The sequence below is a fragment of the Pyrus communis genome, chromosome 9 (genome assembly GCF_041283825.1).
Source record: "Pyrus communis isolate YQ-2024b chromosome 9, ASM4128382v1, whole genome shotgun sequence".
In the NCBI taxonomy this organism is placed as follows: Eukaryota; Viridiplantae; Streptophyta; class Magnoliopsida; order Rosales; family Rosaceae; genus Pyrus; species Pyrus communis.
Window position 1 is genome coordinate 15,900,777 of NC_142573.1, and position 16,548 is coordinate 15,917,324.

The 16,548-nt window shown below is 37.5% G+C and overlaps 1 long non-coding RNA gene and 2 pseudogenes across 1 annotated transcript; all 3 read left to right on the top strand.

Annotated features, from left to right (window-relative positions):
- Positions 1 to 4,761: 4,761 nt before the first annotated feature.
- Positions 4,762 to 7,112, top strand: LOC148694331 (uncharacterized; annotated as a pseudogene).
- An 842-nt stretch (positions 7,113 to 7,954) lies between these two features.
- LOC148694332 (uncharacterized) lies at positions 7,955 to 8,380 on the top strand (annotated as a pseudogene).
- Positions 8,381 to 13,972: 5,592 nt separating this feature from the next.
- On the top strand, positions 13,973 to 14,619 carry LOC148694333 (uncharacterized). The gene is made up of 3 exons (XR_015966382.1): positions 13,973 to 14,172; positions 14,286 to 14,304; positions 14,409 to 14,619. It is a non-coding gene; the product is annotated as an uncharacterized LOC148694333 (long non-coding RNA).
- The last annotated feature ends 1,929 nt before the right edge of the window (positions 14,620 to 16,548 follow it).

A 16,548-nucleotide genomic window follows, 5' to 3' on the forward strand; every position in this document is an offset into this window, starting at 1 on the left:
CCATGTGTTTTGGTAATGGCTCCAGAGAAACTAGAAACTGTTAGGTCAGTAGGAATAAGATCTTTCTCACTTCTTCCTAATCTCTTCATCTGTTTTAGTGGTACTACGTTGACCGCAGCTCCTCCATCAATCAAAACTCTCTTGAATGGTACTCCCTCCAGATGAGCAGTTATATATATGGGTTTGAGATGGTTCGCTAGGGCCATAATTGGGCGGCTGAAGACCATTCTGTTTGAATATACTTTCTCGGGCTCCCTCATTGTGGCCTCAGGCAAACCTGTCTTGCCTGATTCTCCTTCCTCAGCCTCCTCAACATTAACAAGTGCCATCATTGGTTCTGTTGCCAAGTAATCACCCTCCATCGTGGCAGGTTGGTCAGGTTCGACGCAAAACATGGCAGATAGAACATAAGTCATGTTTACGTGGAAGTTGCTAGGTCCAGGTAAATCTTTCTTCTTGGCCCCAATTGGGTATACAAATTTATCTAACCAGGCATGTGTATCTTTTGGTAACATTAATTCGGGCTCTTCTTCCTCCTTGGTTATACCAAAAATCTGTGCTTATCTTGAGATCTCGCAAAGGGTATCAATTAACAGAGGTGAAGGTATTTCTCTTTCAGGTGAAATAGTTCCAAAATATATTGGTTATAAACTCCATCTGGGTGTTGGCATCATGACCACATCCTCTTGTGTTCTTCTTAAGATTCTGTATTTCCCTGGATGGAGGTTTGGAGGCACATGATCTCGTTCCCCTTCAGTCTTGCTATTTGCCCTTTCTACTTTTTTTTTTCTCCTCCACTGAAGTTGTTTCCTTCCTCATTGGGGTACTTTATCAAACTTTACATTCTCCGAGGCCTCTGATGTGGCAGGGACCTTTAATGAGTTCATATGGACTTTGTGCTACCTCTAGACTCTTCTGATCATAGAGGCTCCCATTTCTTTGACCAATCTCCCATCATTTCCCACTATATACCATTTTCGCCCGAGTCAAGTAGAATCTTTTTTGGTGACTAAGGGAACTGGATTTATTGTTCTCCCCTTTACCCCTAATATCACCACCATTATAACTTGGTTAGAGAGACCTTACATCTATCCATTTTGGCATTTTGGCCTTTTTATCCTTCACTTACTCTGAGGCTTCATAGTTTCTGAATACCTTACACAAACCCTTTGGTTGAAAGTCTCCTCCCAACCTTTGGAAGACATTTTTGAAGTTTTCTTTCTCAGCTACACGCATGATACTTCTGTGGGCCTCCTACTCTTCTTTCTCTTTTCTTTTGATCAACTCTTGATCAATGATAGCTCCTAATGCTAGTACTTCTAGCTCACACATTGTCACTTGCTACATAACACCACTCCTTTAACTATGGTTGTTTTGGGTTTCTTGGGCAAGCCCCTAACTCCTTTTGTCAGCCTAGCAGTTTGTTTTCTTTCTCCTTTTACTTCCCAAGTAACTTTTGCCTTTCCTTTCTCAGCCCAGCCCAAGTTAATCATGTTCATTAGGGCCTTTAGGAAATGATCTGTGTCTATCGTCATGTGCCTGAGGTTTCTCCAACAACAACCTTTCCTTAACTATCAGGTCTTGTATCCAGTCCCTGAACTGTACGCAGTTGGTTATGGAATGGTTAAAGGTGTAGTGCAGCTTGCAATACTTCTTTCCTCTTAATTCCTCAGGCTAAGGCATTTTCTTGGTGCTATTGGGCACAATCACCCTTGCCCACACCAACTCCTCATAAATCTTTGTTGCTTTGGTCAAATCAAAAGAATAATTCTAATATTTTGGGGGTTTCATAGGCATGAACCGGCCGTCATTCATCACCACTTTCTAGTCTTTGACGGGTTGGACCATTCCCTTCACTATTAATGGTTTGAAGGGAGTGGTCATCTCTGCTGCACACATATCTACTCACTCTCTTCCATGACCATCACCTTCCTCAGTCTCTGTTCTTTCAAACTCTAGTTGGTGAATTGTAGCTTTATTCTTGTAAAAATGAAGCACCTTAGACGAGTATTTCACTTGTTGTTCTTCAATCAATAGCTTCTCATATTTTGTGGCCGCGATTACCAATTCTTATAGCTCATTGAATTGCACATCATAAAACTTCTTTTTCAATGACAGTCTTAATACCTTATGAGCAATGGATATAAGCTGGGCATGGTTGATAGAGAATTGGCACCTTATCCTTGTCTTACTAAACCTCATCATGAAGTTTTCTATGGACTCATGCTTATATTGCTTCACCTCAACTAGATCATTAATAGTCATGTCGGGTTCCACCTTATAAAACTGTTTGTAGAAAGTCATCTCTATTTTCCCTCATTTAGCAATGGAATTTGGGGAATGGGGCAATAGAGAATACCACTGAGATGCTAGGCCCACCAATGAATTCCCAAACAACCTTAACTTATAGTTAGGATTTTCTTTAAATGCCACATAGTAGTTGGAAAAATTGAAGATGTGGTCTCTAGAAGACACATTACAATCCTCCCCACTGAAGGTTGGGAACGCGAGCATCTTAAAGTTGACGGGAAAAGGGTTCTGCTCATTAATATACTTGGGGTAGGGCTTTTAGTAGGTGATCCTGAATAACAAGTAAGCCTGTGGTTGGGCATTCTGGACCACCATTATTCTCAGCTCAGCCAACTCATTTCTAAGTTGTTAATTAGCCATATTTCTGTGTGGAGTATAATGAAGTTTGAAGTCCTCACTTTGAGCTACGATCATTGCCCAAGAAAGGACGAGGCTTATAAGCCAATGATGGTGGCATAATGAGGAGGCATGCCCACAATAGCAGGCACACATTTCCCACTGGATTCCCTAACCTGTTGGTTCATTCCATACTTCTTGTCTTGATCGATCTGCCTTCTACTATCTAGTGAAAATAATAGAGGGTCAGGCAGATCTGTTTCTAGGATCTCTTATACTTCTAGCTGATTGGTTCCAGGTTCCACTTTTTTCTTCCCTCTATCATTTTTTCCTCTAGTAAAGGAAATAGGGGAATAATTGGTTCCTTCTCTGGACCAGCCTCTCTTATCATTTCTCTAGCATAACCATTTTTTGGGGTAGAGTACTCCAGATCTAGTATTCTTTGCAAACTCCCTGTTAAAGAACAGGGTCTGCTTACTTCTCCTCTGGCCTCTAAAGAAATATTTTCCATCCTCTTCAACACTTGCACCATAGTGGCCTGCAAGTCTTCATTGGTCACATTTCCTCCTGACTTCTCAGATGAAGTCGGGTTTTCCAAAATAGTTGGTCCTCGTAGGGAGGGGAAATCTTCTTAGTGGTCTACCATATCTGATCTTGGTAGACAATGAGGTAGCCCGTACTCTGTGTTCCACCTGAAGCTTCGCTCTTTCCTTCTTTTTCTTAGCATACAAGAAAATTGGTCCCACCGGGCGTGCCAAAACTATGTTCGAAGCAAAAGGTGGATGGCCCATTGCACAGCTCCTCAGGGGTGAATAGCACTTTTGGTGATGTTGGTCGGGCTCTTGCTACTTGATGTGCTGCAAGATGAGTTTAAAGTTAGTTTTCAAAAATGCCTCTGTGGGGCCTTAGGTGTAGGCCTTGAGGCTCACAATCAAAACTAACATAGTGTTAGGCGTGCCACTGTTATCTCAATATAACATAAGTTGAAACAGAGGTGTTTTGAGTGATTACTTGCGCCCAAGTTACTCAAACTTCTTGTCATCACAGGACTGTCATAGATGGGTCAAGTCTATATTAAGTTCTTTTTCTTGCCTTGCAAACAAGGACTTTTAGTTCATAATCTTGTATGTTCAAATGAAGGGAGTCAAAAGCCCCTTTTTTTTTTAAACATTTCCTTGATCCTAGGTTGTTCTTAATGAAAACAAATATATTAAGTTAACCAGATCCATATGTAAATGGACTTCTTAAATAGAAAACATATGGAAATAACTTGAATACATGCTGAAAAATACATTTAAATGACAAATCTACTAATTTAGAGGACAAACAAAGAGATTCGGGCAAGATTTCACCTTGTCGGGTAAGGTTGAACTTCTTACAACCACTTATCTTTGTGTTTACAGAGGTTGTGAGCTAAAAAAAGGATGAATGGTAAACAGGTTTTACATGAGGGAATTGATATTACAACACTAGGGAAGGTAGCAGAGCTTTTAAATTAGACAAAATATAACTTTTCTAAGAGGACTATGACTAAAAAAAACCGAATCTAGGTTGGTTTCAGCTTTTCTAGATGCAAATCTGGCTTGAGAGCAGAGTTTGTATGTTGTTTGTTTGATTGGTTGAGGGTCCTTGTCTCTGTTGTCTCTTCTTCTTTTTATAAGCAATTTGGCCCGATTGTCAGGGCTTTGTTCTTGGCCGATGGCTCTTAAGGGCAATGAGTCATCATGTATTTACACCTTTATGCCATTAAAAAGTGCTTTTTGGCTGGGAGTGAGCTGGTTTCTGTCAGTTGTCACTTCAGTCACAGGCACATGGCCTAGGCCTTGGGTGAGAGGGTTGTAGTTTGTCTTTGGGCTCGATGCTGGAATTTGGGCAAGTCCTCATTTAATTTGGCATCCTTAGGCCTTTCTTCATTCAAGCCTAATATTCAAATATTAACCCAAACACCTTCATTGGACAAAGTCAAACAAAGTGGATCAGTGAAGAAGCACACAATTCAAGGATTTCTATCCAATCCTACTAATCAACACATCTTACAATTCCTATATAATGGTCAATAATAGCTCACAAATGTGATAAAAAGCAGAAAATGAAAGAAATGGAACAGAGCAAAAGATGACGAATAAGAAAAATATTAGTGAGCTATACTAAGGTTAGAGTAGTTGACCATTATTTCTACAAAAAGAAGGGAAACAAATCATCAAATTTCTCTTACACGCACTTGTAGGTTATTTGCCATCCTGGGAGGCTGATTCTAGTTCCACTAATCCTTGGGAGTGGTTAAAGTTGAAGGTTTCTTATGCAAATTATAACCAACCTGCTCTTTCTCAAGATGATCATATTCTACTTGTTCTTCATTATCCAGTGTCTTTCTCATTGAAAAAAATATGGTTATCCAAGGAGAATTAAAAAGCTTAAATTTTAAGTCAAACTCAAAGTACTTTGATACAATTCACATTTCATCGCAGTTGGGAAAGTCTGCAACGTATAAGTTTGGAGCTAAAAAGATTGTGTCAAGAGCATGCGATCCGTATCCTTTTAGTGATAGCTTGATATATGGCGGTGTTAGCATCTACAAAGGTCCCTTGTTTTGTGAAATCCTTCAAGAAATTACAAAGGAACAAACTTTCACTATTTTTCCAAACTGGAGATGTAATTCCATGGATAGTTTTTGCAGCAACCTGGGTCCATTTGTGGCTGATAAACAGATTAGGGCATAAGATGGAAGCTTTAAAGGTGTTAAACTTATTATGCAAGATATCAAGTGTGAACAAAAAAATGTTGCAGGAAATGCCAGTTCAGCAAGGGTTTCAGCTATGTTTAGAATGAGATATGGGCTTAACAACATGGCAGTTGCAACTGAGGGAATTTGGAAGTCTACCAGCAGGCAGCTTTGCATGGCTGGTTGCCTTGGGCTTGTTGATGTTGACTGGAGTGAGTGCAATAGTCGGATATGTCTGTACCTACTTATCTCTTTTTCCATAAAGCAACGAAACATATTTATGGAAGTTTATCCAGCACCAATAACAGTGGTGCATCATCCTTTCCTCTCCCATTTGAAAAGCTAGTGCAACCTACAAAACTGTGGAATTATTTCAAAACCTCTTGTCCAAACTACAGGTACACAAACTTGATTCAGCTGTTATTGTCTTAAAAAAAATATGAGGCATTTAGTGTTGGAACTGTCATCAAGAAATCATTGCTGAATTTTCCCAAACTGGAAGATACATAGTCTTTTCAAATTAGTCTTTCTCTTCTGTTGAAAACCTAACCCTTCATGAGCCTACATTTCTCAATCCAACCCAAGATCTTCAGTGTAACAGATATTCAGATGGAGATTCTGTCAATAGGTCCCGTGTTTGGGTGCTTTTGGTCTCCACAAAAGGGTTCCACTGCAGAAGATGAGACTCCTTACCATATGAAGGCTAAATACATTTACAAGCAACTCCTTACGAATGTATCTGCACAATTCACCATTAATGGGAAAGCTTTTAGCAATTTTTCAGTCCTTTTTCTGGAGGGTCATAATGACTCACATGTGGAAAAAATGTATTTACTTAGCTACAGGGATGTTCGAGCCTCATGGAAGGTCTTGTATGAGAGTATGGATCTTGAGGTTGTGCTTGATTGTTTAGTTAAGGCGGTTGTGTCGTATCCTCCCGCTACATCTCTATGGTTAGTTAATCTAATAGCAAGTATTCGTGGCCAGTCAAAAGAATGAAGATGACCCTCTTTATTTTAGTACAATCAAGCTCAAAGTTCTTCCAATTATGTACAGAAAATAGAGGGAAAATATCCTCTCTCGTCGAGGTATTGAGGAAATCCTCAGGATTTTGACTCTTTCCCTGGAAATTTCTGGCATTTTAAGCCAACTGTTTTACATCAGGCATAATGTGGATTATGTTCCTTACATGTCTTTGGTCATGCTAGGTATACAAGCCATTGGGTAGAGCATTCCTCTGGCCATTGACTCTGAAGCACTCTTCAAGGGGATATCCTTTGAGTCTGATGTAACATCTTCGTATGACCTTGAGAACAATCAGTGATTCCATATACTTGATTACATGGTAAAGTTTCTAGTGATGGTTTCACTTTCACTGACTTTAAGGCTCTGTCAGAAGGTGTGGAAATCTCGAATCAGATTACTAATGCAAACTCCTCTTGAGCCACATCGTATAACTAGTGATAAGCAGGTACTTCTGACTAACTTTGTAATACATTTTATAAGCTATATCATTGTTATCATTCATAGTATGACGACTAGCAGAAGATCCATTCGAACAAAAAGCTATAGAATAGCTAGAGCAAATTCTCATGCACTGAAGGAATGGGAAACTGAGCTAGAGGAGTATATTGGTCTATTTGAAGCCGAACTTGTTTTTGGTGTCAATGGTAATCAATGTTTTAAAAGGCGTAAGCATAGGCGAGGTGTTTCATGGATAGCCCTGTCTAGGCGAAAGTCTTGAGGCGTAAGGCGTAGCCTCACGGAACCTAAATTTTTTTTATGTAAATTACATATATAATATTTTGATGAGATATACATAGTCTTAAAAGATAAAAACAAAGAATAATATGTAAGGATTACTTAAATAATATGCACACATAATAAGCATGCAGACAATGACAAAACAATAAGGATATAAGATTACACAGACCACGTTTCTGTGCGACAAAGAAGGACAACATGCAGACATGCAATATAAGTTTACGTGAAACTTACCTGAAGAAGAAGAAGCCACTGATGAACCCTAGGTTGTCTTCTACTTCCAGTACTTCAATAATATCTTTTTACTATATGAATAGGATTTAGCGTATGAGAGATCAAGCGTATGGAAGCAGGGACTTAGCCTAGTATTTATATAATTAGGGTTTATTCAGAGCTGGCTATTATTGATTGTGAAAATCAACCCCATCACATAAGTGATTGAGTCTTACCATGATTCTACATCTTCGTATTAACAGAAAATGATAAATAACTTACTTCAAGTTAGGGCTGGGCAACCGGGTCTTGGACCAATGGGTCGGGACGGGTATAGGGCAGGTATATATATTGTAAATTCAAAACGGGGCAGGGCGTGATGGGTCCGTTTAATTAGTGGTGCGGGGCGGGTACAAATTTCAGAGAAAACGGGCCCCGACCTAAACCATATCCACCGTTCATTATAGGGAGATTAACATTTATTTCTTAGGTTATGTAAAATTCTCCAGAATTCCAGAGTAATCCTGACTTCAATCTGACTCTCTCTCACTTTTTCTCGCCCTCTTTTCTGCTCTTGAGAAAGCTCAGAGGAGGGCCATAACAACTGTCATGAGTGCAGCAGCCGGAATTCCTTCTTGAGTGGAAGTGCTCACGAAGTTTCGCTCTTTTCTCCAAGTGGCTCGCAAATTCACCGACTACAACATAAAGGAGTACACGAAATACATAGTCATTAACGCATTTCATCAGAAGCAGAACCTTTTGGACCCGTCTGCCATTTCTGCCGCTTTCTCAGATGCGAAGGCTCAACTGGAGATCGCCAAGTGGCAGGTTGTTATTTACCTTCTCTATGCTCCCAAGCTCAAAAACGTCATGGAGGTTGATTCACAGCGGCCTCCAAGCGGCAGGCTTGGTTGTCCAACTATAATTATTATTGGAAAAGTAGGTGCAGTTAACGGGGACAATGACCGGAGTGCCAATGAAGATGAGGTTGACGTCGTACACGTTGTTGGCGGAGGGGATTTGGGTGGGAAATGAGTTAAAGAGGTAGGCGATCTAGGTGGGGAGGGAGTTGAAGAGGTAAGCAATATGGGTGGGGAGAAAGTTGCTACCATAGGACCCGTGTAGATCTGTAGGAACCGGCCAATTTCAAAAGGGCCAGGTTAGGTCTGAATCTCATTTTGAAAAATCCAAAACTCGTCCTGCCCCACCTTTGTTATTTACAAATAGTTCGGTCCGGTTCTTTCAATTCTGAGCCCGGCCCGGCCTGTGCCCATCCTTAGTTTAAGTAACAAAATAATGACAGGAATTGATAAATAATAACTTAGTGTAACCACTATTCTAAAATCGGCCTAGGCGCTGGACGGTCGGATACCGATCCGATTTACTCTTTTTCGGATCACAAAATCAGAAGTACATTAGGCGGACACTGGATGGGATTAGGCAGTCCTAGGCGTGGCTAGGCGGGGACTAGGCGGGGGTATGTGCAGAGTGCCGGAATGTGGAAAAAATTTGTTGTAGTGGCGAGCGTTCGGTGTTTGCGCAAGGAAAAATATGCTTTCCCTTATTTTTTGTTTGCGTCACCCACGTTTGTCCTCCTTTATCTCTCTTTAAGATGGTGGGACCACTATCTTCTCTTTTCTTTATTTTATATATTTTTAAACCTCACATCATCTTCTCTTCTGACTCATTTTCAAGAAAACCAATCAGTCCAATCCTCTTCTATTCTTTATTTTTTATTTTTATTCTTTTTTAGGTTATATTTATGAATTTCTTTAAGACCACACCTTATAATTATGCACTTAAAATTCTCCTTACACATATATTCTTTTTTTCTAAATAACATGTTATTCAATATTTATCTATATATTATATAGTAAATTGAATTAAATTATATGATATACAATAAATTTACTCAAATCCGCCTAGTCCACCTAGGCTCCTGCCTAGCCGCCTAGGCACTATGCACCAGCTCGCCATCCGACTAGCGCCTAGCGTCTTTTAGAACCTTAAGTGTAACACATAAGAGTCAATCGAGTGCTTACTCGCACTCATTGACATAATCAAAAGAGTCTCTCATTCCCATATCAAAAGTGTGGTTTTTGAATACTCCCACTAGTAAGTTTTTTGTTAGAGGGTCAACAACCATAAGTTTTGTGCTTATGTGTTGAATATCAATAGTTCCTTCCACTTTTCACCCTTTACCTTCAAGTATTTCATATCCATTAGTCTATTTGCCAATGACCTTTTGTTATTCTTTGAGAAAAACACTATTGCTTTGTTGTCACATTACAACTTAAGTGGCTTCTCAAAGTTGTCCATCACATTTAACCACCTTCACCATATGTTTAAGCCAAATTACCAGTTTGGCTGCAGTGTAGCATCCAATGAACTCAGTTTCCATGACACAACACCACTAGCAAGCATGAATATGTATCCATTAGTTGATCTTCGAACATCAACACACCCTGCCAAGTCTGGAATCAGTGTAGGCCAATAATTCAAGTGCATCAACGTGTTTTATTAGTAAGCATGAAATCTCTAGTTCTATTGAGATATCTCAAAACTTTCTTGGCTACAATCCAATGAGGTAGACCAGGATTTGCTTAAAACTTGCTTAGTAAACTTACTGCAAATGCCAAGTCTGGTCTTGTACATACTTGAGCATACATTAAGCCACCCATAAGTAATGCGTAAGGTTTATCTTTCATACTTGCCTTCTCTAGTTTGTTTTTGGGGCTTTGTTCATTGCTCATTTTGTCCCCCTTCCCAATTGGTAATTCACCACCAGCACATTTCTCCACATTGAATCTTTTAGTGATCATGTCAACATATTGAGAGACCAAAAGTCCTTTTGTTTTTGTCTCAAATTATTTCTATGCCCAAAACAAACTTGGCTTCCCCCAAATCCTTCGTATCAAAATTTGCAGCTAGCATATCTTTGGTAGTTCGCAGGAAGGTAAGATCTAAGCTAGCTAGTAGAATATCATCCACATATAAGACTAAGAAGATGATTTCTGAACTACTAACCTTGAGAGACACACGCTCATCTATCTTGTTTTCTTGGAAACCAAACTTTGACATCATTGCATCAAACTTCTTTTTCCGTTATGTGGAAGCTTGATTCAGACCATAAATAGACTTGTTCAACTTGCAAACCATTGACTCTTTTCCCCTTTCAACAAATCCCGATGGCTGAGTCATGTAAATGTCTTCTTTAAGATTTCCATTGAAGAAGGCAGTCTTGACATCCATCTGGTGTAGTTCCAGGTCTAAGTGTGTTATGAGTGCCAGAATAACCCTCATAGAGTCTTTGGTTGAAATAGGAGAGAAAGTCTCATTGTAATCGATTCATTCCCTTTGTGTGAACCCCTTTGCAACTAATCTGGCCTTGTGTTAGTCAATATTGCCAAGTGAGTCTCTCTTGGTTTTGAAATCCCACTTACAGCCTACTGTGTTAGTAACTTCATTTGGTTATGACACCAAATTCCATTCTTGGTTCTTTTGCATGGACTCCAATTCTTTTCCACATATAGTTTTGTTTGGAAAAGGTCCACAAAGGTCATTGTGGATTATTTCAAGTAAGTTTTGACTTCGATTTGAACCCTTTTTCCTTATATTAGTTAGTTTTCCTTTGTAACATTTTGTGCATTCTTTAAAATCATTGATCCAGTGGTGGCAACAGGTTTTGGTTGGTTAACTTGACAATCCTCTCCTTAGAGATATGCCCCAACCTCTTATGCCAAAGCATGAAGGATTTTTCAGAAGTGAGCAGTCTCTTGGAACCCACATAACAAGCAATAAAACGCTCATTTATATAAGAACATTTCATTTGCCACTAATCAATATTAAGAACTGCATATACAAGCAAGGTCGTCATTTTATTTGAATCATAAAATCGTACACTTTCTTGGTCACCAAAAAAGGATAAACCAGGCTGTACTAACTTAGAAGCTAAAATCAAAATCCTTATCATTGAAGGCACAAAAAGTACTGGACTCAATTTTAATATAAAACCAGAAAACAAAACTAGTTGAATACTCCCTATTGACTCGATAGCAACCTTGCTCCCATTCCCAACATAGACATTGTAGAATTCATTGTTCATCTCATTTGTTTTTTAGAAGCCCTGCAAGGAATTAGTGATGTGAATAGAACATCCAGTGTCAAACCACCAACTTTTAGGTGGAATGTAAACCAAGTTTGACTCAACACACACAAAAACATTAAAAAATTTACCTTCCCTGGAATGCCAGTTTTTGAAACCAACATAGTTCTTTTTAAAGTGACATGCTTCCTTAAATAAATAGCATTCTTTTTCTTTTCTGATTTCAGTGTTCATAGGTTTGAGTTTGTGAGATCCCTTAGAGGCGTTAGTACTTTTAAATGAAGAAGAAATTGCTTTCTTTTTCAACTTACCAGCAGTGAATAATGAACCAGCATTTGTGAACTTGTTTCCTTTCTCAGCTTGAACGAAATTCACTTCAGTTAATTTATCTCCCGTAAGTCTATCTTCTTCTTGTGCACACATCGAAATCAATTGATAAATTCCCCATTTTTCTTTTTCAGTGTTGTACGAAACTTTCAATTGTCCATACTTGGTTGGCAATGAATTGAGGGCCATGCGAACTAAAAACTGATCAGTCATTGGATGTCAAGATCCTTCAGCTTCGGAGATAAGTCGACCATCTCGAGAATGTGTTCTCTAACACTGCCAGCCCTATCAAATTTCACAAAAGTAAGCTATGTGAGAAAAGTACCTGTCTCAGCTTTCCTAACTCTTAGAATTTCTCTCTTACTGCTGCTAATAAATCTTTAGCACTATCTTGTTTTAGGTTCTCTCCTTTGACTGACTGACTCATAAATTTCTTCACGATCATTAAGAACATTATATTTGCCCTTTCCCATTTCTCAAACTTGATCCTTTGATCTACTGTGCTGGTATCAATGAGAGCTGCAGGCTTGTCTTCTCTGAGTGCCAAATTGAGATCCATCAAACCAAGCACAATTTCCATATCTTCTTTCCATTTCTTCAAGTTGGAACCAATCAGGGTTTCAATGTTTTGAAAATTCAAATAAGTCATGTGAGGGACTGAAAATTATCAGTTTTAGAACTTATAGTACTTAACAGAATTGGGAAAACTCTCACAGAATGTTTTCCATCGACAGTAACATATAAACACAGTATCATCTTTGGACAAATGTTGCTTATATATAAAATAAAGGTAATCTTGTCAATTTCATGTATCACTATACATTGAGTTTGAATGACTTGAATAACAAACACTTTTAAGCCGATTATTATTCACTAATTTCAAATAATTTACTTTTTAAATCCCTTGAATGATAAGCCAAAACAATAAACTAAACACTTTTTTAGCAGATTAGACATTGAAATTTTGTTTTAAATTTATATACTATACTATTTAATTCAGTGTTGCTATAACACATGAATTCATGATTTCTTCATGTTGTTCACTAGCTTTCTCGTGAAATTTCCTTCCCTGAAACATTGAACAAACCACAGTAGCACAAATACAATTATATAGGATGCTTTCAAATATCAGTAATCAGCGAAAGGATTAAAGTGATTAAATTTGACTGCTGTCAGTTTGATTATCTGGTATATAACGAACACTAGCCTTATTGGAAGGCTCTAATACCACATGTAAGAATTACATAAATAATATGCATACATAAGCATGCATACCATGATAGAACAATACAGATATAGGATTACACAGACCATACTTCTGTGCAACAAAGAAGGACAACATGCAGACATGCAATATAAGTTTTACGTGAAACTTACCTGAATAAGAAGAAGCCATTGATGAACCCTAGGTTGTCTTCTACTTCCAGTACTTCAATACTATCTCCCTGCTATATGAATAAGGTTTAGCGTATGAGAGATCAACGTATGGAAGCAGGGACTTAACCTAGTATTTATATCATTAGGGTTTATTCAGAACTAGACTATTAGTGGTTGTGAAAATCAACCCCATCACTTAAGTGATTACCATGATTCTACATCTTTGTATTGAAACCTATAAGGATTCTCTTAGGTTAATTGCAAAAGTTAAGACTTCATAATCCTTATTTCATTAGGACTATCAAATCACTTATGTTGCTACCAACTCGATTAACAAGTCACTTACAACTCAAGCAATCAAATACATGATTCATTGGTATTCATAACTTTACATAATATCTAACGTTACAAAACAAAAATAATATAAACAAAATTATGCTATCTAAATGTGCTGGTCATGTCCTTTGTTGGATGTATAAACAATGTTAAAAAGTATAAGATGTCTTCTGAGTTTTTTTAGGTTAATAAAATATATCAAACGTATAAAAAGTATGAAAAAAAAAATTCTTTCTGCTTAGATTTTAGTTTTTTTCAATATATTATATAAAATTATATATATACTAAAAGAGAAAAACAACTGGAACACTGTTCTTTTTACAGTGTTTTTTTTTGTTTTTTTTTTTTGCCCTTTTTTGTTTCTTTATCTACTGTTCATTGTACAGTGCGATTCCATTTTTACCCCTGTTTTAGTTATTTGGTCTTTTATTTGATCTCCGATAGAATTGGAGGAGTTCCAGAGACTTCTTTCTGTCTTTCACCCTGCTCCGCTTGCTCGGTTCCACAGACTTCCAATCTTTAATGTCAAACGAAAATCTTAAATCCCTAAACTCGCTCACTTGCCCCTTCTTCCTCGAACACACTTCCCGCAACCACTTCTGGGCAAACACGGTTCCCACAACTGCCTTTGGTGCGTCTTCTACGACTCCGACATTAACGACCTTGATATCTCCTTTGCCTGGTAAGATTTTTGTCCTCAATTTGAAATTGGTTGTTTAATTCCTTTTTGTTTACCAAGAGATCTTGAATATACCCATAACTTGACTGTTTTGTTCCTGTTTGAATTGTCTCCAGCTGGACCGTACGATCAATGGTAATGTGATCTCCTTCGATTGCTTTCTTCTCTTCCTTTTGGTATTTCTCTCTTGCTCTTTTCTCTTTTTTTTCGTATTTTATGTTTTGTTTATCTGTGTGAAGCTTCTCTTTGTTCGATGTGAAGACACCCACCAACCTCTGATCACTCATGGAGCTGGATTTTGGTTTCGTTTATGAAGTTGGATTCTTATTTGGGCTTTATTATAGTTTTGGTTATGAGCAATTTTTTTTTATGCAAAGAAATTATATTGTATGAGATTTGCACCATGAGAGGTCTCATGATGTAAAAATATTAAATATAATGTTGTAAAAGAAAACGATGATTGCATATTTAGTTTAGACTCTCCTTTTAAGTTGTTCAATCATTTAACTGAAATGGAGGATTTTCTTCCAGTGGTTTCTTCTATTGGAATACCTATGTTCAGGGATCTTTTCAATTTTAAGTGTGTTACAAATTGAATTTAATTAAAAAAGTGTTGAAGGAGATGACTGACCCTGGAAGTGATGTTTATAATGATGTTTTAACTACAAAGGCGACCTTGGATGATTGTCAATAGAACTGGGATGCTAACCCCTTTGATAGACAAATGAGACAGCTTGAATTAATGTCTTAAATACTTATTATTTTTGAAGATTTTTTTGTGTTTTACTAATTTCTAATTGGTAATGCATAAAAATTGGGTTTTACTTATTATTCATGGATTTGTTTTATGTAGTTTAAAAATTAGACCTTTCATTGTTGGGTTTGTCTAATTCTTCATTTGGCTTTATATTAGATTGTTGAAATTACTTTAGTTACTTTACAGGGCAATTAATTCAGATTTTTAATACAAGAATCCAATGCTTAGTTTGCCACTTGGTTTTTAAATTGCACATATTCATACTTTTATAAAATCGACAGTCAACCCGTGCATTAAATGGACTGTTTATTATCTTTGAGTTAATTAGATTGAAGCAATTGAAGCTGACAATTTCTGGTTTGATCATCAATTGTTGATCTGCTACTTATCTAATTGGGGATGTTGTCTATATGCATGATCTGATGGCTATTAAATTATTTTTATGCAAAAATTATTTTTTGTGATGGTGCTATATGATTTGTTAGATTGCTATTTTTACTTTAGTTGTTTTTCATTTTCTATTAATCTATGTTTGATTTATAGGCCTCTTGAATTGTAATTGGAAATTGAGTCCTGACATGGAGGATAGGTAAAACCACTACTTATTTTGCTTATTACTTTTCCTGTAAATGTATTTTGATTCTGAGACTAACTCTCAGTAGATTGTAAATTTCTGGCACTTACTTTAGTTCATACTAGGGGTGGGCACTTGGAACCGAAAATCGGAACCGAAACACGAATCAAATTGGATTGCACCGAACGGTTTGGTTTTGCGTTTTTGAAACGATTGTGGTTTCAAAACCGAACCGCGGCAAAGAAAACGGTTTAGTTTCGGTTTTGGGTTTTCAAAACCGCACCAAACCGAAATCGCACAATATTATGTTTTAATTAGTTCAACTACAACTATACTAGTCATCCAATTTTGCACCACTATTTGACATCAGTGCCCTGAACTCACTGCTTGCATCTATCTGTCTCTCTCTTTCTTAGAACTCAATTTCACTTCATCTCTCTCTCAAAAACTCATCTTCATCTCTTCCACAGTTAACATCAGTGCCCTGAACTTACTGCTTGCATCTCTGCATGCGACCTCGCTGCTTGCATACCCAGATCCCCTTCATCTGCAAGCCCTATACTTTGCAAATCAAAAGCTCTGCAAAACAGACTTGGCAAATCATTCATCTGCTCTTCATTCCATCTAATATGGTAAAAACTTAGAACATGTATTAGTTAGTTTAGTTAATAATTTGTAATTAATTTAATTTTATAGTTAGGGTTTGTTTGAATCAAAGATTCAAAAGGGGAACTGGGTTAGGGTTTATAATTAATTTTAGGGATAGGATTTGTGAATCAAAAGGAGAACTAGATTAGGAACCACCAAAGTATCAATTTAAGTTCTAAATTATAATTTTCTTTAGGAACCACCCTCCACTATTTTCTGGTAATTTGCATCTCATTATATATTGGAACCACCCTCCACTGTTTGAGTGTTTTCTGGTAATTGCATCTCATTATATATTGAATCCATTGATTCTTTAATATGGGATGAGATGAAACTATGTTTCTTTCTATTGTGAGCATCGGTCATATTGAGGGGGATGGAATAGCATTAGCACTTTCTA